Consider the following 7,469-nt stretch of genomic DNA (forward strand, 5'->3'; position numbering starts at 1 on the left):
TGACTATTCAACACAAAATGTGGACTTCCGACAGGAATTTCTTGTTCTTGGGAGCAAGCTGCCTAATGCTTCCACTAATGACCAGGACACCAGAAACAAGGGGGTGTTAATGAAATTTAAAATTGCCAATGTAAAGTGGGAGGTGACATCTTTATAAAGGAGGTTTTAAATATTGCCTGGGAAGAACTGACCATGAGGTCTAAGCTGACAGAAATAAAGTAAAATTTAATAATCCACAGCGAAAGATCATGGACTTCAGGACTAACATGAATTTCAGGTCTAAACTAGGGAGTTAATGAACTATAAATCACGGGGAGGAAGGAAATATAGTACAGAATTCAGTAAACACGATAGCAAAATATTTCAGACAGGGTATTTCCAACTGACAGAGAAGCAGGAAAGCTATTGATGACAGTGATGAGACTTCATCTGGAATACCAGTCACCTATGCTCAAGAAAGATAAATTTCCGTGGGAACCAGTGTAGAGAAAGATTTCAAGACTGGTCAGGAGATAAAAACCAACAGCATTAAAGCCCGGATTCATGCTGCCCAACTTCAGGTACTTCCCAAAGAGGAGCGCAGTCACCAGGGACTCCTGTAGTCAATGGAAAGAGATGGGCATCTCCAGTCATTCAGCCTACCTAAGTTCTGACTTGGCTCCTAAATTAGATGGTTTATTTGAATACTTCAAGCTACATAGGATATTGCCTTAGGGAATTTGCATGGTGCCCTCAAAAACAAAGGCTGAGAAAGGAACCAGCTGCTCCCAGAAGTGTCAACACCACAGAAGAGCTGAAGGTCAGGTTTGTCAGCAGGACAAACTGATGAACTCTGGGCACAAATAAATTGTTCTGATAAATAGAAGGGCAATCTTTGGAAACAGCTTTCCATATGTTGATGGGGGAATAAGAAACTTGACTAGAATTAAATTGCAGCTGAATGAGTTAATCTAAGAGGGTATATGATGAACATACCTGGAAGAGCAAATATTTGGACTGGCAGACACAAAAAGATCCCTTCTGCTCTTTCGTGCTATGCTGTTTTATTTGGATTTTTGTTACTGAACACAAATGGGACTAAGCCTTTATATCTGCATCAAAAGGGACATCTTGCAAAATGGTGTGTGTTCTGGCAAAGAATTATTGGAAGTTGCTGCTGCCTTGTCCTTGCCCACCTGCATCAAGGGGAAGGACGGCACAATCTATTTCCTGGGACCAGAGGAAAACAACCAAAACCAGCTACAGCGCCGAGCGTCTGAGCTACGCCTGTGTTACAGTGTATGCCAGCAAACCGAGCGAAATGCTTGTGCTGCCCAAGGCGAGGCCCACTCTCCTGAGTGACGGGCAAATGCATGGCAAGGTGCTATTCAGAAGGAACAGAAACGCTATGAACGTGGTTCCAGCTGTCACTGGCACATGTGGCACGTACAACAGTGTACAACAACTGATGGCAAGTTAGGCCAAGTTAGTGTCCTTCCACTTCATGACTGTTGCAGTAATGGAAAATCATTGCCCATGGGCCAGCCCCACGTGCAAGCCTGAAGTGCTTGGGACACACAGTTAAAAAGCGTCTCAGCAAATACAAACATGGACCATGGATTGCAGCCGTGTATCGCCAAATGAGGTGGCAGAGCACAGCCAAGCGCCTGGCAAACAGCTACGAAAGGACAAGGAAACATGAGCATGGAGGGGTTTTGGCTAAAGCGCTGGCAGAAATGAGATTTGGAGTATCATCTCCTGCTATTTAATCCTTCCTAATTTTCAGTGGAGCGAGCCTCTATACACGTTGCCTGAAAATAACGGGGCAGAGAGAGAAATATCTGATTCCCCTACCACTGACACTGAATATTGGCTAACCAGTTACAATGCAATATAAACATGTTTGTTAAGGGGAACAAGATGTGTACTCCTGATTATTGTATCGCATGCTAGGGGAAAGGCTGTATCACAGTCCTCTACATCTATCCAACCCTGATATTTTGAAATTAATTGGGAGGGAGTGGAAGTCATTAGGAATTTAGATTTAAACTTGAACCTGGATCTAAAAAAACCACCAAACCACCATTAAAAAATACTTCATTTCAGATTAGCAGAAAATAGCTAATTTTCCTCGGTGATACTTAGCATCAACTTAGTGGTTGATATTAGGAAACCCAAAATTTTGCAAAACAGGCAGAGAACTAAGTGAAGCAAGACACAAAGTGACAAAATACAAGGCCTTAAGAGGCATGAAATACTTGCTTTTACAACACAGTTTTACAACAGCACCGACATTCATTACTCAAAGTTGTTTGTTCACTAAAGCTCCACAAGAAACAATAGAGACAAATCTGGAGTCCCATACATTTTTTGTCAAAAAATTCGTTCACCCTTATTCTAGCAAAATCTTATTAGCTATTGCAAAATGGTTGCAAGGGCTTTACATTTGACAAAGTCTTTATCTTTCTTTTTCCATGAGGGCACAGTTGTTCTGTAATGCTGTTATCGTTAGGGATAATGTTTGTGGTCAGTTGCTATTGACAGTCACAGTCGAAGTTCAGGCGGCCAAATTTAGACATGAAATTAATAATGGCATATGTACCAGAGAGCTTAAGTATGCATTGTTTCTTCATGACTTACCAGGAAAAATTCTTAATGAGGTCCAAGAAAGTTTGGCATGAATAAGTCATAAATATGGAGTGAAGGATCTGCCTCAAGAAAAAGCGGCAAGTATCAGCATAACATGGATAAAATCAGCCAAAATATCTGGACAAAAAAATCTGGAGTCCCATACATTTTTTGTCAAAAAATTCGTTCACCCTTAATTCTAGCAAAACCTAATAACCTATTGAAAAAGGGTTGCAAGGGCTTTACATTTGACAAAGTCTTATCTTTCTTTTTCCATGAGGGCACAGTTGTTCTGTAATGCTGTTATCGTTAGGGATAATGTTTGTGGTCAGTTGCTATTGACAGTCACAGTCGAAGTTCAGGCGGCCAAATTTAGACATGAAATTAATAATGGCATATGTACCAGAGAGCTTAAGTATGCATTGTTTCTTCATGACTTACCAGGAAAAATTCTTAATGAGGTCCAAGAAAGTTTGGCATGAATAAGTCATAAATATGGAGTGAAGGATCTGCCTCAAGAAAAAGCGGCAAGTATCAGCATAACATGGATAAAATCAGCCAAAATATCTGGACTAGAAATGCATCTGAACCTCCCTGCTGTAGAAAGTCAGGGTAGTGTGTGACCGAGGATGGGCTCAGCTGCATAAAATATACAGTGTATGAAGTCCACATACATTGTACTGCAGAAATTGTTAATTTAAAGAGGATTGTAAATTTGAAAGAGCATGAGCCATCTTTCTTTTTATGTGCAGAGTGCAATATATGCCTCTAGCACTGTATATATAATATAACCACCACCAGGGCTGTGAGAGGATGGTATCTGTGACCATTAACCGCTTAGCTGATTTGCAGTCATGCCTCTGTCTCAGCGGGCAGGCTTGCTAAATCCATCCGCTCACCATAAATAATTGAACCTCTTTCCTGATTGCTTTCTTTTCCCTTCAAAATGTCCTCTGTGTGTCCATACACACGGGGCTGCTGAAATTAGGGAAAAGAGTACGGGCTGCTTTTGCGTCACCTCACAGCTCTGGACTTCAGCCAGCTGTAGACATCAGGAGCTTCCCTCAGAGTCTCAGGTTACTCCTTCAGCTAAGGCCAAAACTCCCTCGGGCTCTAATAATAGTGACTCCAATAGTGAGCCTGCCATCACATTTAATTTTATTCTGGACATGGGGTTCTTGGACGTACTCGGACCACAACTGGTCAGGCTTCCAAAATATAAATAAGAAGATGGGAGGAAATGACGTAAGAAAACTGAAAGGACCTCCAACCTGGAAGCTGTACAACTTTTGCTGCAATGTAATACCCCTGAAATATTACAGCGGGAACTGTTTAGCTCTCCAATATGTGTTCCAGCATTCAAAGGGAAAAAAAAGCTGCAGCTCTTGGCTTTCCCTCTCTGTATTTTTATTTGAAGTTTGTATCTTACTGTTGTCCATTAAAAATTCACGTCACTTGCAATCGCTATCTCAGAAATGTCATTAATCGCTCTGTAAGAACTGATCAGATACATCTTGCATCTATGCCCGGAAGTACATGCGTCCATCTTAGCACCTTTCCAGCGAAGACCTGACATGAACTTTCCCTTCCAAGTCTTAGTCTTCCTCCCCAGATACAAGACCAGGTGCCCTACCTATGCGAAGGAAATGAATGAGTTGCCTTTGCCTACAGAATCGAGCAAGTCCCAACGAAGCACACCACTGTAGCAACTGCAGCCAGAACGGAGCGGGGCTGTGGTAATTTGTTACGGGCAGATTTATTTTGGGCAGTGAGGCTACACATCGATGCTGACAGCATTTGGAGCATTAAGCGTTCCAGAGTGAGGACCATGGCACTGATAACAGGTTCACACTCTGAAGGCCTGTCAGTCCTAGTAGGTCACTAGAAACACAGGCGTTTTGGAGTATTCGTCCAGGGACTGCCTTAGCATGGCCCATCGTCCAGCTTTGGACTCCTTTCTTGGTTCTGACATCTTTTATGATTGTGAGAAAGTTGACCGTGCAATACAGGGCAACCAGCACGAGCCTGGGATTCTCTTCTGTGTCTGAAGAGACTTGTATTCTAAGGAATGGCAGAAAGAAAAAAAGAAAATCCAAGGGATTTTGTCTGCAGAGATAGCAGAAGCATCGCGTCAAGAGAGGAGGAAAACATACCCGTATGAATCAAGGATCCATGCAATTCCCTCATTTCTGACTTCTTTACAGCATTTAATGGTGTAAACAGAGTATGTCTGGCCATGCCTCCAATCATTCATAATACGATGACGGTTTACATGTCTTTAAAATAAACTCTGGCATACAAATACTTGCTACGTCACATATACTGACTCAGTCACATATGTATGTCCCTCAGCTGGACTGAAGTTCTTCGTTAGGCCTTTTCTTGGGGCCTTCATCAGCATTAAGCTGCCTGCGCTCGAAGGCAGCTCTGCCGTGGTGCAGCCGAATGGTCTTGGGTCAGACTGCTGTGTGAGAAAGAGCTGTAAGCGAGGGCCGCTTACTTTCACTCAGGAGCTGCACTTACACTGAAGCACTCTTCCTTGGCCCTTGCCTGAGCTGCGGTAGGTACGCCTGTGCCTGGCCACGCACACGCTGGGCCAGGCCCTGACCCACCTGGGCTGGTCTCGGATACTCCCTGTCACTGTGGGCTGTCTGACGATGACCGGACTGGTGGCTGGCCGGCCCTGTTATTGTCACTGAACCCGATTCTGACCCTGACTCGCTGGCTTGACTTTCTGGCTTGACCTCAGACCTCCTTGTCACTATGGTCACTCGGATTGTCACTGGCGATCTGTACTCTTAGCCGAAACTCATAACCACCATCAGACCTGCTTTTCTCTTCTTGTTTGGCTGCTGTGGGGCTGCTCCTGCTTGGTAGTGAAGCCACTGCCACGCCACCTTGCTGTCACCCTCCGCTCCCAGCTCGCCTTGCTGTTTCATAAAACGCGTTTCTCCAAAGGATGCCACCTCTCACCTACCGCTGGTATCATTGACGCCAGTGGGACTGTGAGACCCCCGATATCAGTAGCTCCAGCACAACCCAGACAATAGGTACACAGATCGCCGACACCACGTGACTCTCCTTTTAGCCAAAGATTTTTGTTAGAAAGTAGCCTTGAGCCAGCCTACTGGTGCCGTGTGTTCCTGCCAACAGGATAGATCAGGAGAGTGGGCAAGAAGTCAGCAATCAAGACAAAGAGTCTGTTCTGTCCTACAGACGGCAAAACTAAGCAGTGATACGCAACCCCTCTTGTGCGATCTCACTGAACCGTTGGTCAGATAACCAGGGAATCTCGGTAACCTGGAGACGGCGCGTTGCAGAAGCCCAAGTAAAATTCAAAGTGGTCACATATCCAAAGTGGTTGGTTTTGTCACCTTTTGTAATTTATTTTTGTTGTCCAAGTCTGGCAACACCTCTATGTACCTCAGCAGTCGCTTTTTCCACCTCAGCTGCAACACTCTCTCCTCTCCAGGGCTTTACCTCCACCTGTCCTGGTGAGACCATCTTCAAACATACAAGGGCTGTGACACTTCTCTTCATTCTTCCAACTCCACCGTGACGTACTACTGCTGTCGTGCCTGCCCGCTACCGGACACCTGGACTACCATGTGCACACGCACAGTTCTGCACGTTGTTCAGACTCTCTGTCACACCTGCCAGGAGTTCAGCATTAAACCTAATCCTCACCGGCAGCCTCAGACAGCATTGCTGTGGGACGGGGCTATCGGCATGAAGGCGACCATTTCAGTTAAGTCTAGGCCAGTCAGTCTGCACCTCCAAGATTAATTTATGTATTAAGAGGGCCAGCACACAGGAAATTGTTAGGGCACGGCTGACCTCACTAAAATGGTATTGGCATCTTGCATCTAAAATACTCCCACCGTACAAGTTTGCCTGGCTGCTATTAGGTGTTGTAGCTTATCCAGCACTGCTCCCTTGTTCTAACACCGAGTCTTGTGTACCCAAGGGCACAGCTATACCTTCTGTATTTAATTACAACTCCTCCGCCTGCTACCCTGGAAGGCTGTCCTCCGCTCTAACATTTCATCCTGAAGGAGAAGAACTGGTGCCTCTGAGACACTCTCATGTTGTCCTGTACACATTCAATATGTACTGACTTCAGTCTCTTTTCTGCTCTTCTTAAACAGGATGCTAAAAGAGCCGGCTAGAACTTTTCAGAAATTTGACTCTCCCATGCCCAAGGAATTGTTCACCAGGAGGTTCACGCTGCGCAGCAATGCAAAACAGCGGGCTCTACCAGCGCCCACAGGTACCACAACTGACAGCTACTGTTTTCTAGAAATAGACACTACTAGCATTTGCTTATTCAACACGCACAAACAGGTCACTAAACCCCATTTCCTTTATTTTTCATGTAGCATTTATGTAGAATTGTTACGAAAGTTTACCTTTCTGGAAGTCACTGTAAACATATTTTGTACGCAAAGGAATTCAAACAGTGTAATCATTGTTCCGTCTTACGTAACTTTTCAGCATGTTCTGCAAAATTGTCTTTCCTCCCTCAAATACTGCAGTACTGTTACGGCCCATCAGCGAGATTTCAAAAACATTCACATTTCAGAAATATTTATTTAATCCAATCTCTTTTTGGTGGATAGGAATGCTATCCCATTTTTCTTTATTTGAAGGTCAGCAGAAAACAGAAAACAAACCCCAATTTTGGATTAAAAATAGAACCCCACAGACTTACGGTGCAAGTCTCTAAACTGGAAAATGTAATTGACAAAAATGTGACAACACAACCCATTTTTGTGCGTGGAAAAAAATCCGTTTTGGAGAAGTAAGCGAGCTATCCTGTATCTACCCGTTTTTAAATGACAGGCACGCAGTCGGACCCTTCT

The 7,469-nt window shown here is 44.2% G+C and overlaps 1 protein-coding gene across 1 annotated transcript in view; it reads left to right on the forward strand.

The window, feature by feature from the left end:
• Positions 1-1,248: 1,248 nt before the first annotated feature.
• IFRD1 (interferon-related developmental regulator 1) overlaps positions 1,249-7,469 on the forward strand; it is a 20,203-nt gene continuing 13,982 nt past the window's right edge. Inside the window, exon 1 of the mRNA XM_009327641.1 lies at positions 1,249-1,253. The gene's annotated coding sequence lies outside the window, so the exon portion shown is untranslated. The remainder of the gene's footprint in view (positions 1,254-7,469) is intronic.

Source organism: Pygoscelis adeliae, unplaced genomic scaffold (genome assembly GCF_000699105.1).
Source record: "Pygoscelis adeliae isolate BGI_AS28 unplaced genomic scaffold, ASM69910v1 Scaffold113, whole genome shotgun sequence".
Classification (NCBI taxonomy): Eukaryota; Metazoa; Chordata; class Aves; order Sphenisciformes; family Spheniscidae; genus Pygoscelis; species Pygoscelis adeliae.